The sequence below is a fragment of the Tinamus guttatus genome, unplaced genomic scaffold (assembly GCF_059628265.1).
Source record: "Tinamus guttatus ecotype Peru unplaced genomic scaffold, ASM5962826v1 Tinamus_guttatus_pri_ptg000080l, whole genome shotgun sequence".
NCBI lineage: Eukaryota > Metazoa > Chordata > Aves > Tinamiformes > Tinamidae > Tinamus > Tinamus guttatus.
In genome coordinates this window covers 1166627-1183695 of record NW_028288614.1, presented here as the reverse complement: position 1 = coordinate 1183695, position 17069 = coordinate 1166627, and positions in this window count along the sequence as shown.

The window sequence follows — 17069 nt, the reverse complement described above, 5'->3', positions numbered from 1 at the left end:
TGTCAGTCATTTGCAGTATTGAGTTTGCTGTCCCCCTTTGCAAAAATCACTGCAAAGAGCTCATGAAAGGCAGCAGTGGAAAAGAAATGAGTTTATTGCTTAATTTATTGTGAGTGGTGTCAGCAATATGTTGTTGTTAGCAAGGCTATAATCATACCAACAGACCGTAGCTGTGGTTTGAAAGACAAGAAATCAGATACATTCTAGTGACTGGACAAAACCAAATAGCTGCTGCTCATCTTAAGCGTAGCAGAGTACAGATGACATGTACCCTCCATACCAAGACTATTATAAACAAAGAAATGAAAATCATAGTGAATATGCTTGAGAAACAAACAAACAACAACAACAACAACAACAACAACAAACCCTTAATTTTTAGAAATCAATCAGCAGGACAGATAGAAAAAATTATTCAGGAATATTCAGGAAATATGTGTTCAACTGTACATAGTGAATAAATGCAGAAGGGAAATGCTGGCATTTTGCTAGCAGAAAATTCCTTTCATTTCTAAAGCAGCCTTGTAATGGATTAATGATTTAATATAAAAGTCAAAAACAAACCAACAAAACAGATCAGAACAGCAATGCTTTAGTTACCGACACATAACAGGACTGTAACATTTTATAAGCTTTTTTTCCCATTCTCTATCCAACAAACAATGTAAAACAGTAAAGCCTCATGTTAACTGCATCATTTGCATCACTAGGCAATATTCCTGGTACGGTAGGTAGAATGTTCTCCCAAAGTTAACCCTGTCATATGCCAGAGGCAGGTTGCCTTACAAACATCTTTATATATATATATATATATATGTATATACACACACACAAGTTTGTATAATTTTTTGTTGCTTGATGCTTAATGTTATCAACTGAGACAAAATTTTAAGAAGCAACTTCCTCCTTGGCTTATGAAATTTCAGCTTGGCTACGGGCAGTGGGCTGAGAGGAGGGAATCAGAGTGGAAGAGCCTCATCCATCAGGATGTGTCTACACAAATTATTCTCGTGGCACATGCACTCTCTCTCATTAAGAAATAGATGCCAGGACTCATTACAGAGCAGGCACAGGGGGAGGCTGTGCAAACCTCCAAGTCGTACATCATGACATGTGACAGAACAAATTAAGGCAATGCTGGGGCAAAGCACAGAACAGTTCAGTGGTGGTGGTGCCATCCTCTCTCTCGGGGCCTCATCTTCTAGCTGCCAAAAACTGTTAATGGAGCCATCGACTATACTAAGTCTAATATAACCATTTGGGGTCATATTTTAAATATTAATTCTGAGACACAATTTGCCAAGTTGAGCACTAACCTGCTTGACATTGAGATCTCTGCAGTGACTGCCCAACCAAGAAAGATACCCAACACACCAAGCCTTCATGACATAAATGTATCAGTCCAATGCTGTCAAGGTGAAAGTCAGTGAGAAAGTACAAATTTACGGAGTGAAGGAGCTATGGTATTTCAAAACAACACAGCAGCTTGGCAGAAAAACTTTGTATTTATATAGAGTGAGTTATGTATATCTTGAAAAGACATGGAAAGCAACTCAGAACTGCATGCTGTTCTTACATTATCCAGTAACAAATCTAAGAGACCTTGGAAAATTCCCCTTCTCCAGAGAACAGAGTACAGCTGCTCTCAAAACTTCCGATGAGGTCCCCTCTCAGGCGGGATGAAGCAGCAAAGATTCTGTTCTAAAGACTCATAAACATTAAGTTAAAGAAATGCAAGAAGGAGGTGATAAGTAGCATATACAAAGACTGTTGCCATTTTTTTTTGACCAAGATGGTTTGGAAAGCTAAACAAAACTGGGAAAACAGAAAAAGAAAAACTATCAAAGCTACCACTGACTTCTAACACTGATTACATACTCCATTTACTACAATACAGCCTAAACTAGCATTTCCAGCTAATAAATGCAGCTATTTTTTAAGCTATGGTCATCTGAAAGTTTTCTGAGAAATTAAGAGAGCACCAGAAGTATGAAATCTTCAGCATATTTTATTCATCAAAACATAATTCTGTCCCTGATATGAATATGTAAGAAAAAAACCCAATAAGGAGATATCTAAATAAAAATCGACAGCCCATGTACAGGTGAGCAGACTACTATACTTAATCAAAAATAGATGAAACATATGCAGAAAATTATCCTAGAAAAAGATGATTTAAGTCAACCTCAAAATGCTTCTGGTACTTTCTCCCTTTCCCAATTCACTAAAATATATGCAAGTCCATCCATGCTGCCAGAGTAAGCCTGTACCCAAGCTAATTCGGTCATCAATATACCAAGAAGAGAGAGAAGAATCCATCTTTTCATCCCTCCATACCTTATTTTCCAATAAGTCAACAGGTTCTGTTCTAGTCAAACACAACTTATCTTACCTAAAAGAAGGCTGGGGACGTGGCAGGCTTTGGTGCACAAGCAAGTCACAGTCCAGCATCTGGTTCATCGTAAATGCGCTCAATCACCAGGACAATCTGAGTCCTCCTTTTGCAAAAGTAAGTAAAATCTGAAGAAAAGATAGCCTAACAAACAAGCTATGTGCATGCATACCCATCAACGCAAAACTTCTCATACGTGGGAATCTGCTCATGCTTGGGAGCTCTGCAGGAAATATGGAAATCTATGGAAAAAAAAAAAGGAAATCAAGTGAAAAGGAGACTGACAAATTCTGTTTGTCTCAAAAGTTAGTATCTTCTCATTTGGTCTGGGTACACCTCAGGTGCTAGCGTATAACTACAGTTCCTTGGTGGTCCATCAGTGAAAGTCACAATAACTAAGTACATGAAGAAGCATGCACGCCTAAATTAAATGAGATGGCAGTTATAGGAACACAAACATCCTTATCTGCACTTCTTCAGACAGATTATTTCCTGTGCTCAAGGATAAAAATACAGCACTTCAAGTATTTAAATTATGAATTCTACAGCTTCGGGAAAAGAGGCAATATAACTCTCCTCACACAATTACATAAATATTTTCACATGAAATCAAACCAGTAATGCAAAACTCAGTCTGAAGCCTAAAGGGAACTGGACAAACTCCTAACTCTAACTCCTCCCTTAGCTCTTTTGAAAATTTTTCTTTGTGATCTCCTGTGATATAACAGAGATAAACACGGTCCAGCCAATGTAATTTCACAGTCTAACACTCTGTCCTTCTAGGCTTTGTGTTTATACAGTGATCTGAAGGAGAAGAGTTTATTTTTGAATACAGTCCAATTTCCCAGTATAAAATGCTCTACTACTTTTGCTTGCACTTACAAGCATGAATAGTCCCATTCACTTCATTGCCCATGAACATTTATTTATGAGTGCACCAGTTCTCTCTCTTCCTTTGTAGAGAACTTTATAATCCTGATGTACATGTCCCTGTGCTCAGAAATGCTGCTTAGTCTAAAAGCAAGGACAGGTAAGCATCAAAATGAGTGGATACATTCTTGGATTGTTTTAAGAACAACATGGGTCAAAACGTAATAGGAATGGGTTCAGAAGAGCTGAGGGCACAGACGTGAATTAGATGACTTCTCAGATTCAATCTACCAACTCATGCAATCCTAATATGGAAAAAGGATACCCTTCAAAACAGGGAGAGAAATTTTGAACTGGATACTGAAGAGAGAGAAAGAGAAGAGTTCAAAAGAGAACAGAAGAGTATTTGATTGAATCTGGGTCTACTTCCATTGCACATCTCTCTGTTCCATACCATCAGTCTAAGAAAACACTCAAACACATCTGATGCCAGAGATTATCCCCATAGGGGTTCACATTCATGACAACAGACACCCAGGCAGCTCTTACTGAATTTGAAACAAGAGACTGCCTTTTTGAACCTCAGCTGCTTTGATAGTTCACACTTCATTTGGAAACCCTCTTTTGCAAAAAAATAAAATAGGTCTTTTACAGATTTGTGTTGATGGAAGGATTTTTTTTTTTTTTAATATGAAGTCACATACTTTCCAGCAGTTTCGGCAAATGATTGTCACTTTAATTACTAGAAAGTGTATCTTATCTATTATTTCTCTTTACACAAAAATTAATTCTCAAAATCCATTTCTGCCTACACATGATGATTAAACACTTTGGTAGCATTCGGAAGAAGGGAAGAAAAAAAAAGCCTTCATTCTTTCATTTAATGCTCTAGAGCAAAAAAGAGTTACTGATAGGTCAGATATGTTCTTAACAAAATTTTAAACATAAAGGAATGTGATTCTTACTTCCCATAGTACAGAAGGAAGGAAAAGGAAAAACAAATTCTAGGCTTCAAGGTTCTTTCTCCATCACGAAAATCCTCTTCCAGCCTCCTCTCCATGGAGTGTATCCTCTCCATGGTGCACAGGGCGTCTCCAAGTTTTTAGGCTGGATTGGTTTTGTTCTATGAAGACAAATCATATTCCTAAGCTTCTCTGGCTGGAGACAAGCAGTGGGGTTTCTACTTTGGTATCTGTCATTAGTCAGACTAAAAACTTTCATATTATTTCTGTAATTTCTAAAGCTAATTTGGCTTAGGTCAAAGTTTTAAAACAATAGTTTTAATAAGATTTCACCCAATGCTGTCCAATCATTTTAATTATGAGATAGAAGTTTTTGCTTGTACAATGACCTTTCTCTCCAGTATCATCCCATAGACTTCGCATTTCTTTAACTTTAGCTCATATTCATTTAGTCTTTGACCGCCCTAGCAGTTTTTTAGGTCACAAGTGCCAATATAGATATCTACCTCCTTTTCAGTGAACAGTTAGGGAAGGATTGGCTAGAGGTTGAAATTATTGATGAAGTCTCTTATACTGGAAGCCGCTGTGTGTGGTCTTCAAACACCAGTTCAAGTCAGGTAGAGGGACACCTGAGGGAGGAGAGATAGGGGAAAAATTCTTTATCCACATCGGTTGACTTACCCCCTTTAGCACAGAGGCCCTACAAACAGATACATGATAATGGTGAGAAAATGGGGCAAGGGTAGGAATCCTTTAAACTAGCGTTACCACCAAGAAAATGATACCTGGAACTGTACCCAACTCAGAAGAGTGCATGCAAAAGCAAAGAGCATAGGCACCATAGAGAAAGAGGATTATCTAGGATTTGCTAAATGTGTTTGATTCTAAGGATGAGTCTTCCCTGGAGTTGCTGGATAATTTGTCACAGTGAAAGGGCCTTTACAGTATAGCCTGGATGACCTGTCTGATACTGAACTGCAAGATACAGTCATCCAGAAACTCTAGCAACCAGATTACCCCGTTTAATACAAGAATCACCCAGCCGAGGTTGCAAGACAAGTTGTTCATGTATCCTACGTGAATGATATATTTTTAAAGTCTCTCTCTTCTCTGCAGCACATTCTCTCTATTTGAGCATGGTGCAAAAGAGAAAAAAACCATGAGCACTTGTCTATCTAGCAAAAACATTGGCAGAAAGAGTAAATATAAAGAGGAGAAAAGGAGGAGAGACAAAAAAGAGGCAGAAAGAACAGTTCCAGCTGGACAGGATGGGAGGCATTCAAAGCAGTACATAGTGAAGAGGAGAGAGAAAAGTCTTGAAGGAAAATGGGTCAGATGATGAAAAGGTCTCAAAGATATGAAAAAAAAAATAAAGAGGAAAAGTTTCTGCAATATTTTGTCATTTATTTAAACTACACCTTCTGCATTTCAGCAGACCACAACAGCCTCTTTAATACTTCAAGGTAGGGACAACACACTCTTTCCCAGTCCCACACAATCCCTTCCTGCTGTCTCAGGGCCACTGCTGTTTATCACTTGCCTTTTTCCTTTCTTCACACCTCCTTCTCAGGTGCTGCCGCTGCCCTGTGCATATCACACATTTTAATCTTTGGCCCACAGACCCCTCTTCTCCCAAGTCCCACAAGCATCAAGCTAAAAAACATTTACCATGCTCTATTTACTTTCAGAAAAAGAAAAAAAAAAAAAAAGGAAAGAAAAGTAGCCATCAAAACTTGAGGAGGATGTCGTGCTTGTGCTAAGTTATTCACATCACGGCCTGCCGACCCACATTGTACCAGATTTATAGAAGTAAATGTGGGAGGAAATTCTCCATGTGCAGAGTAGTAAGTAGACTCTACCATCAAATTATCACTTTTATGCTATTAAATATAAACCAGCAAACCCTTGAACATCATTATCTTCAGTGCAACAGGAGGTGGCAGCAAAGAAAAGTGGTAAGTTGCCCAAGTTGCACAGAGGTAGTGTAATAACAGCTCTAGTGGCTGGAGATGGGAAGTATTAGTTCAATGAGCTTTTGACTTTGATTTATTTCTGGTGGATTAGTTAAAATTAAAAAGTATATTTTACCAAAAAAGTAAAAAAAGTTGAAGAAAAAAATGCTTGAACAAACTAACTCGTTTTTATGGGAAAAATATTCGGCTTTGACCATTTGACAGAGACTTCATGCATGTGTTTGTGAGAGGTGAACATGTTTAACATTAGATCTTACATGTACATGACTTTCAGATACAGATGGAAAAATCATACCTAAACTTTTGGATATCTGTTTAAAGTATAAACAAGTATTTTTTTTTATATTAATACATCAATACTCACTCATTTTGCATCACTTGTGTCAAGACGTATACAAAAATGGCACAGAACAAGAAAATCATGCCCAAGTAGCAGAAGATATCTTCAAAATACCTCAGGATATCAGCTGTGCAGAATCCTGGATTTCACAATTAGTAAAGTGAAGACCATAAGAGGAAAGTGCGAAGAAAATAAAAAATCAAATCGTCATGCGCAAGAGGTAACCAAAATCAAGTTTGATGTGAATAATTTTTTCACCATCTTCAACAAGGGTTTTGACACCATATCCCATAACCTCCTCATGGGCAAGTTCTGGAAGTACGGGTTAGATGAGTGGGCAGTGAGGTAGATTGAGAACTGACTGGATGGCAGAGCTCAGAGGGTCATGATAAACAGGGCCGAGTCTAGCTGGAGGCCTGTGGCCAGTGGTGTCTCCCAGGAATCAGGACTAGGCCTGGTATTGTTCAACTTGTTTTCATCAATGACTTGGATGAGGGATCAGAGCGCACGCTGAGCAAGTTTGCGGACGACACCCAACTGGGTGGAGTGGCCGACACTCCAGAGGGCTGTGCTGCCATTCTGAGGGACCTGGCCAGGTTGGAGAGTTAGGCAGAGAGGAACCTCATGAGGTTAAACAAGGACAAGTGCAGAGTCCTGCACCTAGGGAGGAATAACCCCAGGCAGCAGTACAGATTAGGAGTTGACCTGCTGGAAAGCAGCTCCATGGAGAGGGATTTGGGAGTCCTGGTTGACAAGTCAACCATGAGTCCTTGTGGCCAAGAAGACCAATGGATCTTGGCCTACATCAGGAGGAGCGTTGCCAGCAGGTCGAGGGAGGGGATCCTGCCCCTCTGCTCAGCTCTGGTGAGGCCGCACCTGGAGTATTGGGTGCAGTTCTGGGCTCCCCAGTACAAGAGGGACATTGAGCTTCTAGAGAGGGTCCAGCATAGGGCCACGAAGATGACTAAGGGACGGAAGCATCTATGGTACGAGGAAAGACTAAGTGAGCTGGGCCTGTTTAGCCTAGAGAAAAGAAGATTGAGAGCAGATGTGACCTGCCTGAAGGGAGAATGTCTGTCTGAATGCCTGAAGGGAGAATATAAAGAAGATAGGGCCAAACTCTTCTTGGTGGTGGCCAGTGACAGGACAAGGAGTAATGGGTACAAACTGAAACACAGGCAGTTCCACCTCCATGTGAGGAAGAACTTCTTTCCTGCGAGGGCGACAGAGCCCTGGAACAGGCTGCCCAGAGAGGTTGTGGAGTCTCCTTCTCTGGAGATTTTCCAAACCTGCCTGGATGCCACCCTGTGCCACGTGCTCTAGGTGACCCTGCAGGAGCGGTGGGGTTGGACTAGATGATCTCTAGAGGTCCCTTCCAACCTCAACCATTCTGTGATTCTGTGATCTTCAATTTGCAAGACCTAAATACAGAGATCTCATCCCATTGGTGTCTACCAGAAACAGCAGTCTGGAGCCAGACAGTCTGCTCAGAAGGAAATGAACATCTCCTTTCCTTTTTTTTTTTTTCTTTTTGTCTGAACTTGTCCTAGTATGATGGCATCTCTATCATCTTAAGTGCCTACGCATTTTTTGTTATTCACATTGTGTGGATGAATTATTGAATGTCTTATAAATACTGGATAAACTATAATCACTATCTATTAATACACTCTGTGATGAATTTACTTCTTGTTTGAAGACAACAGGAAAATAAGGGAAAAATTAGCTACCCTTAGAAGAACTGATTCTTAGCATACACCTAATCATCTAGAAGTGACTCATGATCTGATCTTTGTCTATAGGGACACTAACACTCTCAAAGGCAAATTATCTAATTTATCTCTTTTTTAGAAGGAACTTATTTTCTCCCACTTCTCCAGTTCCTATCAAAATGGGGTTAAGCTAATATTTTGGTCTCAAAATTGGTTTAATGAGTAATATTTGGGTCTCACAAGGTAAATTTTTATCTCTCATTATTTTAGAGGCATGTGCTTACCAATCTTTGCTGGAGTACTTTAGCATCTTTGTAAATATACAATATGCAATATTTAATTAAAGATTTATAGAAATAAAATATATAAATCTAAGTGGGATCAAATGCAAATGTTTATGCTTAATGTGATTTATAGAGCTAAATAAATACTCAGAAAAGAAAAATATATAAAATAAGAATGCAAAATAAAAGAGAATGTTTGGAAATATCAAGTCTCATCACCTTGCACTGCAGGCAACCTGTTTGTAAACTGATTGCTCTCCATCATCCTGCTTCCTTCTCTGCTTCTACAGAAGCTGCTTGGGGAAGTGGTGGAGTCACCATCCCTGGTAGTGTTTGGGAACTGTGTAGATGAGGTGCTTAGGGACATGGTTTAGCATATACAGTGTTGAAGATTTTGTGGTTGGATGTGATGATCTTGAAGGTCTTTTCCAACCCTAATGATTCTATGATTCTATGATGATTCTGTGAAAGACCATTTCAGAGTTCCAGTGTTCCTTAGAAGTCTTTCTCTACTTTTCAGCCCAAGTATATACCTATTTGTTATTATTTTGAAACTGTCTCAAAGCTCAGATCCTTTCTCAGGATTTATTTCCCCAGTGTATTACAGGATCCAATATCCCTTCAGCCTTCACTTTGTTTTCAAAAGAAACAAAATACCTTTAGTTTCTTTACAAAGAGAGGTTACTCGTTTCTCAGATCACAGTTAGCTACTCTCAGGTTCTGCTTTAGTTTATCCATCTTTATTCCATGCAAGACATCCTAGATGAGCTTTTATATATGCCATCCACCAAGGGAATTCATCCCCACCGCCCTACTTCTGTTTTTTAATCTCATACAGTTTAGGAGTGTATTTGGCTCTTTGACAGCAGTGGACTAATGGTTTGTGTTCAGCCTGTGATGGACCAGTCCTTCCTTTCAAGGTACGCTGAATTCAGTGAACCACATAATAGCAGCTCTTCTTATTATTTCCTAACGGTATACCCCTGTACCATATACTTATCTACCTCACTTCATTTTCATTATTTCAGACTTCAGGGTCATTCTGTTTTCATTAACCACATCTCTACTAGTAACTTATTTCTTGGCACTGGATCTTAGTTGCCTACAACTTAGACATGATCCCTAGTCTTACACTTGTTTCCATGGCCCCTGGCAGTTTTCTGGCCAGTGCAAAGCAACACTCCTCCAGAAAATCCCACACATAGATCAGGACTTAACAGGGCCCAGGAAGTATTCCCAAAAGATAGTTTGTATGTGGTCATCTTGCTTTGGTGGCCAACAGCCTTCACAGCAGCTACATGTCATCTGGTGTCAGGATCAAAGAGCCAACTTTGATACTTTCCTAGCAGGCTGTACCCAATGACTGCTGTTTTAACCTCATTCTGGGCCAGAAATTCTTCCTGGACTCCGAGTCCTGCAGGGACTGCAGGCTGGTAAACAATGATGCTTTCTTCTAGCTGCTCTCCACCTTGGTCTACCAACCCTGTTTCAATAGCACGTGTTGCTAGATCTTTAATTAACACTACATACCATTATGCATATGTGAAAAAGGGCTGAGTGGATATCTAAGTATTGAGATACATAATTTAAAAAAATAGAAGCCAAATTATACATGATCACTGACACAGTACTGGCTCATGGTTGGTGAAGTAAATCAGTTTTAAGCAGTGTATTTGTCTTTTGAATAAAGATGGATTTTGTAAAGGTTTAGAAGTTTGGTCTGTGAAGAACTATGATTATGAAAGTCTACCACTTGAGATATATGGGAAAGAAATATTGACATCTAATTTTAACTTCCAGGTCTATGTGGTTTGTAAGATATGGTTTAATGCTTGGTAACTGAATATGAAGCAGTAGAGCATGGCACTGTAATAGGCAACCAGTGATTTCTGTTTACATTGAGGAGTTACTAACAAAATTGCTACACAAAATATTTATCTACAAATGGAAAATATTTATATACAGCATAGATAAAAAAATATTTATCTACAGCATGGAAATTTCAAAGCTATCTCCAATTTCCCAAACACTGTGATATCAACAGAGAAGAGAATGAAGCTTTAGAGAATATCTACAGAATAAAGCTTTAAAACATTATTAGAAAGAAGCACTTTGTTCTTTTTAATACTAAAACTTATTTTTAGTATTTTTTTTTTAAGTTGACAATTAAAATAATGCACACAGATAATCCTGACTGGTGCTTTTGTGTCAGCCCAAATAAATATTATACAAGACAGTTAAAGGTGATAAAGAGAATAAGATTCCCTCATTTAAAAACCTAGTCTTTTAACAGAGATTGTGCTGCAGATGCAATTCCAATAACAAAAAATGGAGGAGTAACCCTTTTGAGGGAAGCAGCTCCAAAAACTTCCTTTGTGGTGATAAAGTAGTCTAAGAGATCTGCTTAAGCACAAACTAGATTAAGGACTTTTTGATCATTAACTGAGTAGAAAACAAATGCACATCTGCTCCTTTAGAAGATATTTCCTGATTACAAAAACATCCATCGCATGAACTGCATCTTTCTTCATAAAGAATTACTTTTTAATGACTAATTCTTATTTGTGCTATATGAAGTATCACAAAGACAATGTGATTGTACTCAAACTGTGAAGCATCATTAAATCTAAAAAGCTTTTATAAAAATCCAACTGATTTTCTATAGCTCATGGTGGGAATTTAATTATTTTAACGTGCATAAGAGCATAGAATACAACCTTTTGACATTTTAATGTATCTAAGAAATTAAGCATATATTTAGGATGAGCTCCATGTGCTTTTAAAAATATTTTAATATAAAGCATGCATTTCCAGAAAAATGAATGAAGATTTGATCCTCCTGTGAATTAAATTGAAGCAAACAATACCAATGGAATGAGAATTGCAAGGTGAATAAAGCTAAGTGAGGCACTGCAATTGTGAAGGATGCTGAAGACATTATATTCGCCAACACGCAATCCCCAAAGAAGAGGTCCAGCACTTAGAGACTGCAGCATGGGCAGGAGTAACCAGAGGGCATGACCATGGTGAGCCAACCTTGTAAAAACCAGTGGGAAGAGCTGCTATCATTTCTCTTCTTCTAAATCCTGTTCTTATGAGGTTCTCACAGCAATACGAGCTTTACTACCAGAGCAAACTTCTGCATGAAGAAGAGGCCCGCTTCAACTCAGTGGATTAATTTTATAGTCTTCACACTAAGAAAGCTTAATATTCCCTAGAATGGCTGAGTAAAGTCCCAGAAAAAATAAAATAAATAAAAAATTTAAAAGTGTAACCTGAAGTGTTAACTTCTAAAAAATATTTTCTTCCTAAAGGAATAAGAGATCTAGAAACACGCAAATCCATGACACGTAATGATGGATAAGCCTCCATCTCAGCCCTTCCATGTGTTCATAAGAAGTTTATATTTTTATTTTGAATCCCTTGCTCTCCATATATGTGTCTCTAAGTGGTGACACATTGGGGTTTTGACCTCCACTGGAGTATTAGCAACTCTGAGTCAGAGGGCTGGACCTTATAACATGAAATGGAACTTCAAAATAAAATCTACCACTGAGGCAGGAAATTCCAATGTAAAGCTTTAACTTTTCAACTGAAACTACACCATTGCAAGACAATGATCTGTGGAAGGCACAGAAGGAAAAATGAGAAATACTGAAGCGCTACTTGGAGTTTTGACAACTTTGAGAGAGATCTCTTAATACCAGTAAACATCTAGCTTCATAATTTTAAAGTAAAGATAATAAGAAAACCCTCAGGCATATCACAACTGAGAATCACACATAAGCAAACCAACTTGCTTAGGTTTGCTTAGGTTATTTCAAGGGTAACAACATTATATATATATATAATATATTTTTTATATATATATAATTATATATACACTATACGTCTACACTATACACAAATATGATGGTAGGAGTGATACAGCACTTTCCTAGGTCACTGAGCTGTTCTCTAGCAAAATAAGAAAAGTCTTGCCTTTCGCTTTTAGAGTGAAAAGGAAAGAAACCAGGAGTAAGTTCCTTCAGTTTTATCAAACACACAGAAACTGGGTAATGTAGATCAAACTGATGGGAATAGCATTTTGGAAAATTCTCTTAAAAGTTGAAGCAGTGAGATCTAGGTAAGTTTCTCTTTCTTGTTCTCACACAACTGTACTATTTCATTATAGTTTAATAGCTGTAATGTTACAGTGAAATGCTTTGTCCCTACAAATCAAATTGATTTTAAAACAATTTAAGTGTTGTTTCTATATCTAAGATAGCATTGATTTTATTACAGAGTACGTGGTTCCTAATGCAATTTCCTTAAGATTTTGGGTGGACATTACAGCTGAAGATCTAGAAAATTATTATATTTCATCTTTCACATATCATATTCCTTCCGCAAATACTAAATAATATTTTGTCTACAGAAGGCACCTCCAAATTACACTTGGCTTTTCATGGTTTTGTTAAGCATAATTAAGATATCTTTCATTAGCAATTTGCCAGCAACATTCGTGTATGATAGCTTTATGCTAAAGTTCAAGATGCTCAATATATGTGGGTGATTTTTCTGAGAAAAATTCACAGTCTGAGATATTGCCTCAAGAATGTTAATTTAATCAAGTCATACTGACATTTTCCCCTAAAGAGAAATCAGATAATAATAATAAAAAAACCACATCACCTCATATTTCTAAAGACAACAAATAAAACACTTGAAATGTATTTTAGTAAAATGATATGCTTGTGCAATATCAAGAGATTTAATGTTTAGCTGATGTAGCCATTGCAAATGTGAAATCATGCATTAACTTGCTAAGAAGGATGTTTTCATTATTCTCCCCAAAGAATCTCTTTAAACAGTTTTCCTTAATACTTCATTACATCTTATACCAGAACAAATGGCCACAGTGAAAGAGGGTTCTGTAAAATCAGATATAGCACAGAAAACCTAGCAGGAGAATTATCTCAGAGCATATATGGTCCCAGAAACAATGAGCAAACCTGTATCTTGATACAAAGAAAAAGAAAAGGTTGGATCGAATGCAGAGAGGAGAAAGGATGTCAATTAATTAGAATGCATGTTGAGCATTTGTTCAGATTGGATAAAATTTGGCTAAATTTAAGTAAAACTTTTGGTTAGAGTGATACTAAATTGCTATCAGCTGCTTCATGTAATAAGGACCTAGAGTACCTAGATGTCAGCTTCTATTAATAATTGTATATAACAAAAGAAACAGAGATGTGGAAATAATATTTGCTATTCATGTTATATTTTAAAAAATTGGTAAAACTGTACTGCTAAATTTTCCAAGTTTTTTCTGGACATTGAGAGCAGCCATATTGATGTCTATGGAAAAACTCAGCAGAACATAGGTCATACACTTTTGGTTTCATCTGTAGAAAATACTTTCATACAGAGAGATCCTGTGTATTTGCTCTTTTTATAAGTGCTTGTGAAAATGCTCCTTATCTCCCCCTGCTCCCTGGAATATCTTTTTGCACAAAAGTCTACTTACATGAAATTAAGAGCAGAATTTTGCCTTTATTCAGTCATTTTTTTTTGTCCTGTCACACTGAGGCTTTCTTTCTGCCAGTCTTCTGAGCGTAACTGAAGAGTTGTGTCACTTTCCCAAGAAGAATACACATTCTGTGTATTTTGCTCACAAATTACATTAGTGATATGACTGACCTGGCTAACCAGGGTAAGATCTGAGACTATATTGATCTGCTATAGCACTCCGGAGGCAGTTAAGAGGCATCCAGAAGAGTTATAGTAGTTTCTAGGTCCCGATGATTAAAGTCTTAGTATTTTGGTTTTAGAGTTCCTTCTTATTAATAAAGAAAGAAATACTTTTATTTTCCCATAAAAATATACTAATTTAAATATGGATTTTCATCTTTTGAAAGCATTGCCTTTTGGATTTCCCCTGTGCAGAGGTTGCCAGATTCTGGTTGCTTGAATGAAGTGGGGAAGCTGCTTCGCCCAGGAGATATCACAGAGCTCAAGCAGAAAATTCCCCGTGGGTCTATACCAACACTGATGAAAGGGCGGGAAAAAAAATCTAGGACATTTAAACATCAGATTCCATTACATTTGCACCTTCAGCAGCTGTCTGGCCAGGAAAAAGGAAAGTGTGAATGTGCCGAGCAAGATGACTTTGACTTATAAAAACTGCTTTTATCAAGGTCGCGCAGGAAGCCCGAACTTTTAATTGGGCCAAGCTCGCTTGCTGGAGGGAAGGACTCTGTGAACCCGACTCATCCCTGGTTTCACACAGTAATGACCAAGAACTGCCCTCTGCCTTCAAAGGAGAGCCAGGCTGGGCATTTCCAAAGATGCTCAGCCCAGGGCGCAGCAGGAAAAAATATTTCAGAGATGGTTGTTAGTGTCGTATGGAGCATATATACATAAATATGTCCAGAAAAAATACTGAACAAGGTGGGGGTACTTTCACTCCTTCCAGGAAAATTGATAATACTCTACCTGTAGGCAAAAATTCCTGTCTTCAGCTCAGCTTATCAGAAAAGTCTGTATCTTTGATAATAAAAAAATAAAGGCAGTTAATTTATGCCTTTCCTCATCCCTCTCTCGGGACAAGTTCAGGCAATGAGCAACCTCATACTCTGTTGCCCCAAAGAACACTTTAACACACACCTAATCTTTCCTGTTGGACATAATTGGGCAAATTTTATTGTTATCTGAGATACTGCATTTGGTTGATTTGGTTGTTTTTTCTTAGCAGCTTTATACGAAGACATATAAAATGTTAACATCAAAGGAATTTATTATATGCACAGTTTCTTGTGATATTGAATGAGCAGATTTATCTCTTTTGCATATAGAAATGTTATATAATTCATTTTCATGCATACTTTTATGTGCACACGCATAAAATTAAGTCTAGAGATAAAGCCAAAAAATATCTTTCTATAGGTTTACCTTTATAGAATTTTAATAAAAAATAAAGAAAAAAAAGAAAAAGCACTGAGAAGTGTATTGCTTAAGAAAATAAAAGTAATAGACTTCTCCTGAAAGATGTTATAAAGATATGCAACCTGGGAGGGCATTAAAAGCTTCGTATTTAAGGTTACCCTTTGGGGATGGGGGTCTGTTACCTCTTAAAGTAGCATTCAGTGAGTCTGCTCACGGGTGCAAGTATCTCTGAGCAGTTATCAAAGTAACCCCTGTTCCCTTCAAAGTTATTTCATGAAAGTAATCATGACTGTCATTAACATTAATTCTCTGGGAGAGACAATTCCCTGATGTCTTACCTTCTCTAAGGAAAGAAGAGAGATCACAACAGTCACCAGATCTAGCTACCCGTACAGTGGTAAAATACAGCATTAAGTGTAATTTATCTAGGTTGCTTTAGACATCTCAAAATATCCCTCCCTCCTCTTTGCCTTGAGGTAAAAATGAATTGTATTGTACATGGGTTCATTCATCTGGCAGGGCTCCAGAAAGAGCCTCTGAGGGGGATATGCTATGATGCCCCTCAGCAGAGCTGAGCATCCAGCATCCAGCCAGACCAGCTGTGCCCAGAACGCTTCATGGGCCAAAGCTTTCACCAGATGAGTAAAACTGATGTTTTCTGATCATCTTTCAATGGAGCACACCACTTTCAAATAGCACACCACTTGCAATGCAAAATTATTACATCAACAGTAATTCTCCAAAAAAAAGTTTTAGTTTCACTGAACAGCCCAGGCAAAGACCAGAAGAGAACTGAGATTCAGCTGGAACTTGCCTCAAATGTGATATTCAAAATTAATATTTCATCACACCAATGTTTTTCTTCATTCTTAGCTCAGAAGAAGGGGTGAATGAAGGACAAGATGATCTCGGTTAAGAGATCTGAAATTTCAGATTTCTCTATATCAGAGCATAGAAATCTCAAATTTCTCTATATCAGAGCATAGAAAAGTTTATTACAAGTGCCTCAGCTGTTGTTTCAAAATCCTATTCTTTCAAATTTTCCTTATTAGAATGATTGCACTCTTGTACAAATAACAGAACTGAGCAAAAGCCATTACAGTTTGTTTTCCCTTTTTGCTGACTGTGTGATTTATCTTCACTGCAATTTGGACTGAAAATAGCTCAGTTTGTCCAAGATTTACAGACACAACTGGTAAGAATGTGCAGCTAAACGTACCTCTAGTAGTGTCACTTTTGGAAAATCCTAGCAGTTCAGCCATCTGGAGGCAGATCTCCATGCAATAACAGAAAGGAGAGAGACTTGTAGCTCCCAGCTACATTTTAAAATGTCTCCTTTCATGTTTCTTATCTACCATTAAAACTCTGGTTGGGCTTTTTTTTTTCCTTTATATACTGGAATTTAGGAGAATGTAGAGTCTAGGAAAAATGCTTCTGCTGTTGGATGTAATTAGGATACTGATCCTCAATGCATCTATTAATGATAACAGTAAAGTGTTGTGGAAAATATTGGTTTACCCTGAAGAAATCATCCAAGAATTTGTTTCATACTATTTTATTTAACTTTGTCATATGAACTGTCACTGAGACAGGACTTGTGTTTATTTCC